The sequence below is a fragment of the Lissotriton helveticus genome, chromosome 1_1, assembly GCF_964261635.1.
Source record: "Lissotriton helveticus chromosome 1_1, aLisHel1.1, whole genome shotgun sequence".
Taxonomy (NCBI): domain Eukaryota; kingdom Metazoa; phylum Chordata; class Amphibia; order Caudata; family Salamandridae; genus Lissotriton; species Lissotriton helveticus.
Window position 1 is genome coordinate 1,032,302,649 of NC_136057.1, and position 16,291 is coordinate 1,032,318,939.

A 16,291-nucleotide genomic window follows, 5' to 3' on the forward strand; every position below is an offset into this window, starting at 1 on the left:
CGTGGGTCACTACCGCTGTGGATCCTGTAAAGCTTGCCCGGCTACAATCCAGACAAAAGTTTTCACGCATGGACAACATCAAGTAACCTTAAAGTCACATACTAACTGTAATTCATCCAATGTAGTTTACTGCATAGTGTGCCCCTGTAATCTAATATACATTGGCCAGACTCAACAACGAGCAAAAGTACGTTTCTTGCAACACTGCAGCCGTGTAAGATGTAAGGTTGAGGGAGCGCCTTTGGTAGATCACTGCAAAAACCTTGCTCACTCCCCTGAAAGTCTTAAGTGGACCATTCTGGAACAAGTGAGACTGGGCCCCAGGGGTGGTAATCTTGAGCCAATTCTCAACATTAGAGAGATAAAATGGATCAGGTTTTTTGATTCAGTACGCTTGGGTCTGAATGAATCTGAAAGCAGTTTTTCTCAGATGGCTACTCTATAAATCAATCGTGCGTCTTAACCACCATGAGGTAGGTTCACGCACAGCACTGTCTGTATTGGCCAATGTGTGAATATACCGTGCCCCGTTATGCGATATCTTTATTAATCATTGTGTTATGAAACTGTGCCCTATTAACCATTTTAATACATCGAGTAATGGTGCCTTGACCACCTTGCAAGGTAGGTCCGCACAACAAAATGCCATGATCCACTATGGAGGTCTATGCCCGTGGAATAGCGTGTAAACACATGTTTGTAAAAACTGTTTTGACGAGGGTCCAGTCCACTGTTGTGATTTTATGATCGGTATAAATGTTGAGGTCATTACCCCCTTTCAATGATTCAATGTTGCGCCTTGACTACCGTGTTAATGGCAGGTCCGCGCGTTATTAATGTAAGCAATGTTACGAATTAGGGAAGGTTTCTCCACTGTAACAACTCAGTGTCCCATTAATAATGTCAAGAATATAACCCTTTGTTTAATTGTTTGGCACCTCGGTTCCGTGTCACAATGGCAGTTCCGCGCAATATTAATGTTAAGCAATGTTATAAATTAGGGAAGGTTTCTCCACTGTAATAACTCAGTGCCCCATTAATAATGTCAATAATATAACTCTTCGTTTATTTGTTTTGTACCTCGGTTCCGTGTCATCATGACGCTGGCCGGCGTCCTGGGTTACCCTGGTAACACCAGTCTCGCTCTTTGCGAGGTTACAAATTGGCCTCCGTCTCCAAGGCACCACTTCCTGATTCTTCCAGGCTGGGCCAGACGCTGCCTCGTACGCGCGTCTACAGATAAATACTTCGGGTGAGTCTAGTTGCGCACAGTGCCTGTTGCGGATCGAATAACTCCGTATGTAGGCTTCATCTCTCGCCGTAATGTAATGCTTTTACTAATTTAGGTCCATATTAATCCACAGATCCAATGGTGGAGCTCGGACCCACGTTAACGTTTTAAACAAAACCGCCTGACCGCAATGACAGCGTGTTGAAGGATTTCTTTCAAATCAGAGGTATGATGTCAGGCTTGATATCCTGTGAAGTACAATTGAGTTACAATACGATATGTCTGGCGAGCATATTCACTGATTGCCGCCTCTATTTGGTTCTCAGATACGGCACCGCCACCCCCCATTTATCAGCACGGTGTGACTGCGCTTTTACCGTGACAGACGCTGGCCTGCTATTTATCTTTAGAATCGTACTCCGGGTGAGTTGACTAATATGTGTCTTTTGTGTTTAGACGCCTGTGGTGCAGATAACGTAGTAGTAATTAGAACCCGTTTTTTCTAGACGCCATTTCTAACCTGGCCTCTAATAATTCACAGATTCACTGATGAACTTTGACGCGTATGGACCGAATTTACCTAACTGCACTAACACCCTATCCGTGATCCTACACAGCAACGCTGTAGAGGTAGGACTATTGGTTAAGTGTGGTTCTAATTTTAATACAAACATGGGCGGCGAGCTTTTTCATTGACTGGTCCTTTCATTAATTGGCCTTTAGGTACAACCAATTCTACCATTTCGCTCGGATACGGCCAGAACCTTTACCTGACTCCTGAGCAGGTAACCTGGCTTCTTACCTCCTTGTCAATCACCAATCCCATCAATTTGTGTATTTATAATTTCTCTTTATTTTTATTTCTATTTTTATCTATTGTGTAGGGACTCCTTTTGGAGACCTTTTTTAAAAATCTCTTCTTATTACCTTTAGGAACAGCCCCACACTCCTTCCCTCCCTCACGTCCTGACGAAGACCCGCGTAGTAAGGATATACTGTCCTACATTCTATGGGTCGAAACGTAGACTTCTCTACAAATTTGAACTCCTACAGAACAGTTGAATGTGTATAGCTGAATAGGAGATTCTGTGCAAAAATATGATGTTGATTGTTAAGCACTGCTTTTGACCCCCCTTTTGGGGATCTGTGTAATTTGTCTTCTGTGATTCTCAAATAGGGTCACACGCATTTGAATTTATTGAATAGTGATGTTGAACTATTAAGAAATGCTTATTCCTTTCCCCTGTTCCTTCCCCTTCCCCCTCCCCTTCTGGGCTTATTGAAATTGTGTGTAATGTGTGTATATTCATGTTCTGAGTAATGAGCTAATGAACGTTTAGCACAGGTGTGGTGAAAATTAAAACACTTTGCACCTTGATTCGATCTTTTGTGAAATAATTCAACGTATCAAACCTTGAATTGTGTAATTTGTTGTGTATTGTCTGGGACCCCTTCTTTCTATATCGAGCAACTACCCAGGTCCTACTGACTGTATGGGTCCAACCCCAATTTTACAATATAACAAATTTTCTGGACATGACTTCGTAAGTAACAAATCAGTAGTTCGGGACAATGGACCTACTTCTAGGGAAACTGGTTTTGAAATCTCATTAACAATCGGTTTTCCTGAAAATCCAAGGGAAACATTTCTAGAGCCTGAGAGCGGAGCCCCTGGAACCTCGTCATGACTGATAGTAGTCCTACTTGCCCCTGTATCAATCAGAAACTTTCTGTCTTTCCCTAATACTTGACTGTGTACATAGGGACTCTCTTGATCTACAGGTATCTCGATGAGAGGCAAGCCTACCTCCCTCTCTAGGCTGTTTCATGAATACTGTTGATACTCTGGATACTCTGTCTGGGCATACTGGTACATCTGCTGTGTAACATGCTGTGTTGCAGCGATAGGCTGCGGTGCTGGAACTATCTGTTGTGCATTCTGTGGTGACTGAGAAGTCTGTGAGACTTGTTCTGGTCTAGGCGGACGTGGTCTTTCTTTAGTTTTACCAGTTGCTATGTTGTGTTTCAGAACTGCACACTCGTTTATAAAATGACCTGGCTGTTTACAATAATTGCAAGTCCCTTTAACGGGAGCTGCAGAATGACTGGCTTGATTCGGACCCCTCTTCTGACTGTCTTGTGGAACAGATTGTGCAACTAGTACTTTCATTTTCGTGTCTTTCATACGTCTCCTTTCGTGTTCTTGCTCTTCCCTGATTCTATTCTGTTGATACTGGAGCATTTGAAGCATTTGTGACGGAGTATTAGCTTGCCAGGTACTTTCGACTTTCAAAACTCGATTTTTAACTTGTGGACTTGAATTCTCGACTAATTTACTAACAAAAAGATGAGGGTATGACTCGCTACCTGTCTTCAAACCACTGTTGATAATAAAACATTTTTCAAATCTAGAATAGAAATCCCTAGTGTCTTCATCCTGTTTCTGTTTACATGCTGAGATTGCATCCCAATCTTCCTTTTTCGTGGCTAGTAACCTTGGCAAAACTTGAATCAATAACTCGGGCAATTCTTTACATTTGTCCCCAAGACCGGTACCTGGTACTCGTATTTTATCTTCAGCTTCTAGAGCTGTCCAATCAATCTTTTTCTCTCCCACCTCCCATTCTTTTTCCTTGAGTTTTTCATATACCCCTGCGGGCAACAGGACCTTTAACATTTTAATGATATCTGGATACGTGTATTCTCCCATACGGAGCATGTCTTTTAATTCTCGATGGAACCCTGCTGGGTCTTTGTCGTGACAGGGAATTAATTTCTTCATCTCTAAGAGTTCCATCTTTGTGATAGGGGTGTAAACAAATACTCGTTGCATTTCACCACCCGCTGTCCTAACTGGGTGTACTTCTCGTAACGGATGCTGTCTATCTATGTAAAATGATTTACTTTCTGGAGGTGAGACATGAACAAAATGCGGATTCAGGAACGTTCTATATTTGTGGCGCTGTTCTAGAATGATACTAATTAAATCGGTACCTAAACCTCTCCATCTATATTGGAGTAACTCGTTCAGAACATCATGTAACGGACCTGGATCAGAATGCTGACCCTCATACAGTGTAATGAGGTGCTGGATCATATACATACCCACCAGTCGCTGCTCGGCTGGGGGCAGTTTCAGAAACATTTGTGCCACTATTTCATCTGGAAAAGTGGTAGAATCAGTAGCCCATCGGACTGCTGATCGGGCTAGTTCTTGTTCATGCATGGTACTAAGTTCACTATAACCGATACGTGATTTCAGAATGTGATCGGTAGCTTGAAATACTTGCTCTAGATTCTCTTGTTCTGGTGCTGGAAGAGGAAAAACTTTCTTGTGTTCTAGGCGTGAATGTCGGTCTGGAAATCTAGATTTACCTACATACGCTATTCTGGCGGTATTCTCGTCGTCTACCTCTTCAGTATCAGTGTTGTCTTCTTTCTCGCTTACTTGTGCTGCTTTACGTTGCTCGTGCAACCTTATTATTTCCTTACGAATCTTCTTGTACATACTCTCTATACTACTGAGTGTCTTGTGTCTTCCCTCGGCTATATGATCACTCCACTTTGTCAGAATTCTCATTTCGATCGGATCTTTAGTCGGATAATCTTGTTCCCTTATTAAACAATTAATTAAAAATTTTAATAGCATGAGCTGAGTCTCAGCTTTCCTTAGAGACATGATTTCGCCAATACTTTCTGGATCGTCTCCTGTACGGATGAAACGATATATTCTGTCTAGATCTTCTTTCATATTCGGTAGGGTGTCCAAATACTCGGTCACCCGTCTTACACGCAATGAATATATAACCATATTATCATCGCCTGGGACTGGATCATAACGGCATTCGGTAAGAGCTCGTCTGATATCTGCAACGGACTGATATTTGGGCGTACGCTGTAACGCACGTTCATGTAACTCGACTAACGTTACACGTTTGTGTGGCGGCGGGGTACCAGGAGGACCTCCCCCCGCGGCCCCTATACTAGAATCGTCGACTGATACTCTTCGTGCTGGCAGAGTGACCGATGTAGCGGGAACTTGTACTACGGGCTGGACCGGGGGTACCGTAACAGGTGCTGTAACAGGTGCCCCGGTGGCTGGAGGAACAGGAATTACATTATTTACAGGAGCTGGCGGAACAGGATTTGCATATTCTGGGACTGTGTCGTCCAAATAGGACGAGAGAAAAATATCAGCTGCGGTCGGTTTGTGACGTAGCTTAATCGGAACTAATGGCGGCGGAAAATTACATGGTGCTTCCGGGGTTGCTTTCGGCAAGCCCTCGGCAAGAAGAGGATACATACCCTTAATGAGGGCATTTCTCTGTCTGTCTGACTGTTCGGCTTTAACTCGTTCACCTATTTCGATTAATTCCCTTTCTTGGGCTCTTTCTGAGGATTCTCTACTTAATTCTGTCTTTCTGATTTCTTTTTCAATTCTTTTATGAGATTCTTTGCGCCATAACTCGATGGCATCTTTCTGGGACTGTCTGGATTTCTTTTTCCATAATGCTTCTTCTACTCGCATGATGCACTCGGCATCCCATGTACCTGATACAGGCCATCTATATTTCTCTTCTAGATCTTTAGTATACTCGACCCATAAGTCTAGATATAATATGGCACTTATGCCATGCTTATGATACATGAAATGACCTGGACTGTCCCTAGGCGGGACAGGAACTGCTTCCTCGAGCAGACCTTTTCTGGTTTTTAACTGACGTAACTTTGTGAACAGAGGCATAACTTAGACTGGAATCTGGACACAATACAATACACGATAAACACAATAATAACTTAAGAAAACAAATCACTCATACCACGACATTGAAAACACATGAAATAACATTTAAAACAATAGTTCGGACAGAATATTACCTGGAATACTGAAAACAGAATACATGAATTTCTCGAGAACAGAACTTACTAGAACAGAAACTTACTAGAATGACTAGATGCACTGCTAAAACAGTACGAAACTTACCGGTCCCATAAAGAGACACGTCAGGACCCGCATCCACCTAGGTGGACACTTCGTGTTGGATCTGTGTACCCAAACCCACGGACCAGAGACAAATTAATTGACCCTGTCTAGATACTACCCCAGCAACGGTACTCACCGGGCAGCAAGAACGGAAGGCCTCGGACTGGACTGGACTGCTACGACGACGGACGGACGAACTTCGGACTTCAGTTACAGGTGGGCCTCCGGATACCTCGGACCTTGGACTCTCGGCTTGGGCTCTGGTCGGGACTCGCCGCGTTCCTCCACCGCCTCGTCTGGATGCTGGACCGCAACCTCCGTCTCCTCCGTGGGCCTGAGGGATACTTGAAGCAGAAATATCTGCACGTGGCCGGTATGGTTCCGTCACGGCTGCAGAGGATCAGGGGGCCTGCGTGGCTTCTCCGGCGCGTGGGGAAAGGGCAAGTCCCTATTCGGGCGCCATTATGTGGTAAATAAATAATTAATTACCGGTTCTATTTTTGACTGGATACAATATAAACAGATAGCTCAATAAATAAGAGTCAAGATTCGAGGTAGCTGGAGTTGACAGGCTTTAATTAAGCATAAAAAGGACAGGAACAGGACAGCCTGTACGGGAATAGGATGGCAGCTGCCGGGGGCAGGAATAGGCTAACTTTTAATAACAGTGCATTAATATATATACTAAAAACAATTACATTGCATTCAATACAGTAGGCGTAGCAGTAGGCGGAGTTTGTAGCAGTCGCGAAAGATAAGGCATAAAGTGGGTGTAACAAGAGGTGTGTACATAGACATGTGATGCAAACGTAACAGAATATGTCATAAAAGGGGCGGAAACATGGAGGGGGCTACCTGAGCAGCTGGGACCTCTAACCTAGTGGTGCGCGCAAACTGACAATGATGTGTTACCAGGGAGAACTGGGGGCTATGACTTCTGCACTAGAAGAGGAGACGAAAGTCTGGAGGGTCAGAGCGACATGTACCCAGGCTTATCTGGTATCTGGTGTTTAGAGTACAGGTTGATAGAATCCAAAAGTTATCAGGGTAAAGGCTAACAGACATTAAGACTGGTGCATGCATTATTCTACATGTATTGCATGTGCGAGGACTATTCTATGAATATTAATACAGTATTTCTCTTTCATGGAGACATAAAGGCTAGACCATGACGGAAACTATTGATGCGATTCAGTAGCTTAGGAATGCAGAGAAGGAGGGTTGGACTGATAACTAGAAACATAACATATTCTTGGCAGACTGGGAGGCAGAGCCAGGCCGAGCCGGGCACTGCGTGGCAAGAAGTAAGCTAAAGGTCAGGGATGCAGGTGGGGGCTGTATCGCTCCTCGGAGAGATTTCAGGAGACAGGAGCTGAATCTGAGTCCGGGCCCTTTTGAGGCCTAGAAACGGGGATAATTCAATGAATTAACGTGCACACTGTAAAACGTGGCAACGTAGGATTACATAGGCCTGATATTCGTTGTATTCACGAGGACTGGAAACTAGCATACTAGAGATGGACACAACTGTAATTGCATCTTTAATCGATCAGAGGGGAATACATGCATATCGATCATGCACATATAGCATAAGATGGGGAACACGTAGGCACATATAACATGGCAAAATTTACTTTTCCACACCCCTTAGAACTACCACAGCTCCTGTGGTGGCAAGGGCCCTCCTGGGACTCTTTTCCAGGGAGGGTTTTTCCTAAGGAGGTAGTATCAGACAGAAATGCAAACTTCATGTCTAGTCACTAGACTGCTATGTGGAAGGAGTGTGGAGTAAATTACAAATTTACTCCACACCCACAATGCAATGGGTTAGTTGAAAGTCTCAACAAAACCCTCAAGTGCATGATTAAAGGTCTATTATGCCCTTTGGTTTTGCTTTGTTCAACCTAAGTTTGCAGGGTATGCCACGACGTGGGTCCCTTGCTCATTTTGCCACTGGATTCAAGCTAGCCTGGCTGATGACGGCTGATTAGTCAGAAACCGGGCCCAGGAGGCTTGTTTCCGGTCCAGGGAAGACATGTCTCGGCAGTTCGGGCTGGACTGTTCCCATAAGGCACAGGGTCAGACTGATTTGCATATGGCAAAGTCTGAACTGGGGTGGCGGAGGGAGCTAAAGAATGATGATGGATTAAACCCAGATCAGTTGACTGGGTGCGAGTGCTTGCAATGTTCAACACTCCGTCCATCATCCCCTTTCGTTTTGTTTGCCCTAAGTTGGCAGGGTATGCCCAAATGTGGGTTCCTTGCTCACTTTGCCACTGGATTCAAGCTAGCCTGGCTGATAACGGCTGATTAGCCAGAAACTGGTCCCAGGATGCTTGTTTCCGGTCCACGGAAGTCATGGCTTGGCAGTTCGGGCTGGACTGTTCCCATGAGGCACAGGGTCAGACTGATTTGCATATGGCAAGTCTGCACTGGGGTGGCGGAGTGTGCTAAAGAATGATGATGGATTAAACCCAGATCAGTTGACTGGGTGTGAGTGCTTGCAATGTTCAACACTCCGTCCATCATTCCCTTTCGTTTTGCATGACTAACGGTCTCCCAGAAAAGCTTAGGCGCAGATGGGACATACTTTTGCCCTGCCTTATCTTTGCCTACAGAGAGGTTCCACAGAAGGGGGTTGGTTACAGCCCATTTGAACTTCTGTTTGAACATCCACTTAGGGGTCCATTGTGTCTAGCGAAGGAGGGATGGTAGTTACCTCTCAAACCCCCTAAACAGGATATTGTGGACTATGTACTCTGTCTCCGCTCCAGGATGGCTGAGTACATGAAGAAGGCAACTAAAAACCTTGAGGCTAGCCAGGAATTGCAAAAGGCCTGGCATGACTAAAAGGCTGTGTTGACTGTTTATCAGCCAGGACAGAAAGTATGGGTGTTGGAGCCTGTGGCCCCAGCAGCCCTCCAAGACAAGTGGAGTGGCCCTCATACAGTAATTGAGCACGAGGGAGAGGTTACCTATCTGGTGGACCTTGGAACTCCCAGGAGCCCCCAAAGGGTCTGGTGACTCAGTGGACTAATGCGTCTACTGCAGGGGCCTGTGTTTGACCTCATGGTCACACGTTTAAATCCTGGCAGGTCCACTCAGCCTTTCACCCATCTGAGGTCGATAAAATGAGTATCATTGAGTTGGGTAACAACAAACATCTGTTATTCAGTGCCAAGATACCCGTAGTGGTGAATGTGTGCTTTACAAATACACATGTTGTGTTATGTTATGTTGTGTTAGGGTGTTCCATGTCAACCCGCTCAAACCATATGTTGACAGAGCAGACATGGGCTTGCTCATGGCTACTGATGAGGGACAGGAGGAAGAGAGTGATCCACTCCCTGGCCTGCTCTCACAGAACCCTGATGATGGTTCAGTAGATGGTGTATCCTTGACAGGCAGCCTCACTGACCAGCAGCAAACTGATTCCAGAAATGTTCTCTAACAGTTTAGACATATGTTTTCACTGATTCCAAGTCAGACTACCTGGTGCACTCATGAAGTGGACACTGGGGACAGTCTGCCTGTTAAAAATAAGATTTACAAGCAACCTGACCATGTCAGGGACTGCATCAAGACTGAAATCTAGAAGATGTTGGATTTGGGAGTGATTGAACCCTCAGAGAGCCCTTGGGCTAGTCCAGTAGTCTTAGTACCTAAACCTCACACCTATAATGGTAAGAGAGAGATGAGGTTGTATGTTGACTTCAGGGGTCTCAATGCTGTCACTAGGACTGATGCTCATCCAATTCCTAGGGCAGATGAGCTTATAGATACTTTGGCCTCAGCCAAGTTTCTGAGCACATTTGACCTGATCGCTGGCTACTGGCAAATCAGATTTGCTGAGGATGCAATGCCAAAAACAGCATTTTCTACCCCATGTGGGCACTACCAATTTGTGGGGCTGCCCTTTGGTTTGAAGAATGCACCTGCCACTTTTCAAAGGTTGGTGATCAAAGTCCTTACAGGCCTGGAAGCCTATAGTGCAGCATATCTAGATGATATTGCTGTCTTTAGCGTCACCTGGGAGGATCACCTGGTCCACCTAAGAAATGTTTTGGAGGCCCTGCAGAAAGCAGGCATCACTATCAAGGCCACCAAGTGCCAGATAGGGCAGAGTCAAGTTGTATACCTGGGCCACCTGGTAGGTGGAGGTCAGGTTCAACCATTGCAGAGCAAAATCCAGACCATCATGGACTGGGTTGCTCCAACCACCCAGACTCTGGTCAGAGCTTTCTTTGGCCTGACTGGGTACTATAGGAGGTTTGTCAAAGGTTATTGTTCCATAGTGACTTAACTTCCAAGAAAATGCCAAAGAAAGTTCGGTGGACAGTTAGCTGTCAAAAGGCATTTGATGACCTAAAGCAGGCCATGTGCACTGCTCCCATTCTGCAACATCCTAACTACTCCAAAGAATTCATTGTCCAAACAGATGTATCTTTTTGGGGGTAGGGGCGGTGTTATCACAATTGAATGAGGAAGGTCAGGATCAGCCAGTAGCTTTTATTAGCAAAAGGCTGACACCAGAGACAAACGTTGGTCAGCTATTGAGAGGGAGGCCTTTGCTGTGGTTTGGGCTCTGAAGAAGCTGAGGCCATACTTGTTTGGCACTCACTCCATTGTTCAGACAGACCATAAGCCCCGCTTATGGCTAAAACAGATGAAGGATGAAAACCCCAAACTTTTGAGGTGGTCCATTTCCCTACAGGGGATGGACTATACAGTGGAACATAGACCTGGGAGTAACCATGCCAATGCAGATGGACTCTCCAGATATTTCCACTTAGAACATGAAGACTCAACTGGTCAAGGTTAGTTTAATGTCCTGACGTTTGGGGAGGGGGGTTGTGTAGGAGAGTAGGATCTGCTTCTTATAGTTACCCCCACTTTTTGCTGATGTTTCACTGTTTTCGACTTAGTCTGGCTGGAATCCTGCTATTCAGGACCCCAGCCTAGCTGCTTTTTCTTATAAAGTGATTGCATGTACTTTAAGTACACTCCGAGTTGGATTCAGGGGTACCCTTATAAGTCAATAGTATATGGTATACTACGTACCTAAGGCATAGGTACCCCAGAGGCCTTCCAGGGGCTGCAGCATGTATTGTGCCACACCTGAGAGGCCACTCAAATTGACACCACAGGTCTGCTACTGCAACCTGTGTAAGGCGGTGCATGCACCTCTTACTTAGATATAGATTCATTATATCTACCTTATCACTGCACATATAAACCTATCAGTCATCCCTATGGCAGGACTTATCAATCCTGAAGGCAGGGTGCTGGGTTTTATGTGAGAGGGTGCCCATGCATGAGCAGAGCCCTTCTGCAGCCTTCGGAATCTATTCTCCTGGATTGTTCTGTGATGCAGCCATATCATATATTCTTAAGTGCATTATAACCTCGCTGTAAATGCTAACTTTAAAACGGCTGCACAGATAACTGTTGTGTTTGGTGTCAAACACCTTGGAATCATACCTCCACACCAGTAACTGGTGTAGGAGGTATGATTCCACCCTTCTAGAGGGAGAAATGTGACAACACCGGTACACCCGGTACCAGCTTTGTCGGCCCTGGCATCACAAGATGGATGCTGCCAGACACAGACAAGAGTCTGCCCTCCTGCTGCTGGATGAAACTCTGGCAGGGAAAGGCTTAACAATAGGTTTCCTGTCACAGGGAGGTGTAACCACCTCCCAGACAGGCTTTAGTGTATTGGGGCTGGGTGGGTGCACTCTGAGAGTGCTTTGATGTCTGTACTGGGGGCACATTTGGTGTCCCTGTGCATAGTCCAGTTCAAACCGATTGCTGAAGCCATTATCTCCTGCTCTGGTGTGAAACTGCACAAAGGATATGGGTGTAGCCACCCCTCTGTCCTGACCCTCCCATAGGTGGGTCCCCAGAGGTTGTCCCACCCCTTCCTTGGGTATAAAGTAGGAACCCCTGACTACAGGACTTTAGATTTACCTGGATGAAACTCTGCTACAGAAACCAAGTACTTTGACGATTTACACTGCGTTGGATGACTGAAGAATCTCCCTTGGAGTAAAGGAGTTACTGACCAGTTTGCAACTCCGAAGCTCCTCAGAACTCTGAAGACTTTTGCAATACAGGAGGTGGGTTTCCAAGTGTCCCCGAGGTCAACTAGTGTGCTCAGCAAACCTAAGACCCGTATCCCTCGTGGGGACCGTGCAACCCTAACCCCTGGGCACCTTGTCCATTTGCAGACGCATCTGCTTTCCGGCAACCCCTGAAGCTGTGCTTTGGGCTACTTGTAGTCCAGACCCCGAGCAGTGATTCCATTGAAGATTACCAGCCTACACTCCACGAGTGTTCCATGGGCTGCTATTTTGTGATTCCTCTTGAGGTCCCGTCGCGATCCCTGGTTCGTTGGCCTGTGGGTACCTGTGAAGGCAACTTTAACTTTCAGTGGGCTTACCTGGTTGCTCCAGACATGCCCTGACTCTCCATTGCTTGGGGACTCTCCAAGACCTTGCTGGTCCTCACCGAAGCATCTTTTCTCTGACCATGTGGGTTGCAGTTGCCAAGGCTTGTTGGTGTTCAATCCAGACACTGACCCCCCCAGCATTCGACATCCTTTGTGGGACAGCTCTCCTGTGGACTTTGGTCATCCTCGATGTGTCCTGTTCCCCGTGGCTGTAGAGTCAAGCTTCACCTCTTCTCACCTGAAGCACCCGACATCGGTGGGCATTCGTCTACTCAGCCCCTGGTCACTGGCAAGTGACTCATACTCTGTCTCCTCTGCATTCAGGTTCTTCTCCACTTCGATCCAGGCTTGGATCACACCGGACACTTTTCCTCTTCACAGCAGCAGCACTTTGCAGCATCACGCCATTGAAAACAACGAAGATTCCCAACACCATTTGACACCTATGTACCCGGCTTCCCTGGGTTAGGTAGTACGAGTACTCCAGTGCTCACATGGGTGCTGGCCTTAGAACCTTCTAAGTTTGAAAGGGTTTGCTCAAAGTCCTCTCCTAAGCGTCCTTAAACTTTAAAATTCCAACCACGACTTTCCCATAGAGTTGTACGGAGTTCGCGTCTGTGTTCTCACATTGCACGCTTTCCCCGTGGGTCCCCTGTGTCACTACCTTGGGTGGTTCCTTGGGGTCCCAGCGATTCTACGTGCTCTAGGCACTGTGTCTAGTCAAGTCGTGGTTGTTATACCACTTTCTTAGTATATGGTTTTCTCTCCACCTGGGGCCCACTGTGTATTGTGCTATTTACTGTCGTTCTAGTGATTTAACATTGTGTGCTTTATTCTCTAATCTCATAAAGAGGTTAGCAAAGAGTGTTTAATAAAAAATACATGTATTTTCTATATATACCATGTGTGGTTCTCCTTTCATTTGGTCATTCAGGAGGTTATAGACTGATAAAACAAGCTGCTTTACATTCCTTCGAGACATAGCCTGAAGGCTGCTCTCCACAGCTACCACTAGGATAGCTTTCTATAAAGGCTGTCTTTAACCTAATCATCAATAAGGGTTGTTTGGAATGGTACAAGGTGCCCACTATAACTAGTGACCAGCATATACCAGGCCAACTTCTCACACTTGGCACCAAGATGCAGCATACTCCAGCTCGCCTTCACTTGTACACTGGGATAACTCACTTTCGCATCCTTCAGTTTGGCTCCTGATTTTCTCTACTGTGCTCGCTTTCTGATTTGGTACTGGCATTATATAATGCAATCTTAACTTTAAGGCAAGCATCCTATTAATCTTATGTTTGACCTCACAACCGCAGGTTTGAACCCCAGCGCGTCTGCTCAGCCTTTCATCCTACTAGAGGCCGACAAACTAATTAACATTTATTTGGTTGGCAATAATCATCTGTTACTCGGCACCAAGGTGCAGCATATTCCATCCCCGCCTTCACTTGCACACTGGGATAACTCACTTTCATCTCTTTTCAATTCAGATTTTGATTTTCTGTACTGCGCTCGCTTTCTGATTTGGTACTGGCATTATATAATGCCAGTACCGGCGTTGCAGGACCCCCTTGGATCCAGGCCTGGATCCCGGTTGACGCCGGTTGACCTTACGACTCCTCCGCCGGCGTCGACTCCCCCAGTACTGCTTGTGACGTTGTCCGGTCCCTCGGACGACGCCTGCCCTGGTTTCAGCCCCGAACTGCATATAGCGCCGGTCAGGCTTCGTTCGACACAGATTCCAACGCCGATGGGGGATTTCTATCCCTATGTTCAGCTCCATCTTTTCGACCTGTTCCTCAGGCCATGGAGGAAGGGGAGACCTGAGAGGGGTCTGAGGACCCTCTCACACAGCAGTGTGAGTTGAATCAGACTGGGCAGAAGAGTTAGGGGATGTCAGTGGTCCTGACCAATTGCTTAACCTTGGCTTCCTTTCTCCTCCTTCTGTGGCTTCGGAGGAGGGAGCGACCTATTGTGTGGTTTTGCGTAGGGCACCCGAGGCCCTTGACCTCGAACTCCCTACGGTGGCCGTGAGAACGAACCTCCTTGTTGAGGTGCTCCAGCCGGCAGTAAGCTCTTCGGAGCCTCTGCTGCCATTCAATGAAGCACTGACTGAAGCTCTTATGGGCACTGGGTCCAGGCCCACCACTGGGGCTCTTGTGGATAGGAACGTGGCCAGACGCCGCCGCCAGGGTCTGGGCAACCCTGCTTTTCTGTCCACCAACTCCACCCCCGAGAGTCTGGTTATCCAGGTCTCTACTTCCCAGAGTGCATTCCCTACCGCTCCTCTGGATAGGGAATCCAAGAAGCAGTTTGGTAAGAAACTGTTTTTATTCTGCTAGCTTAGCGTTGTGGTCAGTGAACACAGCATGCCTCTTGGGCCGTTATTCCCACTCTGTGTGGGATACGGTTGCAGGAGTGCTTCCTCAGTGTCCAGGGGAGGCCGGACACTGTTCTCCCAGGCAGTGGCTGAGGGGAGGGATGCAGCAAAGTTCACCATACGGTGTGGACTGGACACCGCGGGCTCGCAGGGCAGAGTGATTTCCATGACGGTGGCGATCTGCCGCCACGCCTGGCTGTAGTCCACTGGCTTTTCGGGGGATGTCCAAAACTCCCTTATGGACATGCCCTGTGATGGTCGTCGCCGCCTTTTCAGTGACAAAGCAGATCATGCGCAGGAGCGCTTTAAGGACTCCCGGGCTACGGCCAAGTCCTTGGGCCTTTCCACCACGCGCACGGCCACTTCTGCTTTTCATCCCTTTCGTGGCCGCAGGAGGGGTGCCCGACACGTTCGTTCATTACATATAAGGGTTGACCCAAAAAGTACTGGGACCTGGGTATTCAATGTAGCAGGGAAGAGAGGGTCCCACTACATGTACTTTAAAAGAACACAAAAACTTTCTTTGTACTGTTCTACGTAAAAATAATTACACAGTATATGAGAGATGTTATTTATTCACATCCTCATGTATGCATATATATGCAAACAACATATTCAAACATAGATAAACAATGTGCCCAAGGAGTAGTAGGAAAGGAGGTGGGGTGGGTAAGCGGTTTTGTGAGAGTTTGAGGTTAAGTGAAATAGTTTTAAAGATCAATGTGGTCACAAAATGAATAGTTGACATCACATAGGCATGTTTAAGCCAAATAAACAATATTCGCTGGCCTATCCCATACAATCAAACACAGTAACAATAATCTGTTGTTCATGGGTAGGTAATGATATAATATATATGTTCGTTCAGCCACAAGCCGCAGAACCAACCTAGAGGTGGCCGCGGAGTTGGGCTCCGCCATGGCAGGACAGTGGGCCAGTCAGTCCACCTCCACCTCCACCTCCACCCCCACCCCCGCAGCATCTGCCTCAAATATTTCCTAGTCCGAGCTTTCAGGCCCATCACGCGCCAGTGGGCAGCAGGATTCGCCATCACATGCCCCACTGGCTCACCATCACATTGGACAGGTGGGTGCTACAAATTATCCGAAGGGGCTACTCCCTCCCCTTCAAGACTACCCCTCCAGCCATGCCACTCCAGTACCACAGCATGTCGGGGATCATCTGTCCCTTCTGCAAGAAGAAGTTACGGTCCTTTTGGCCAAGGGGGCTATTGAGCGC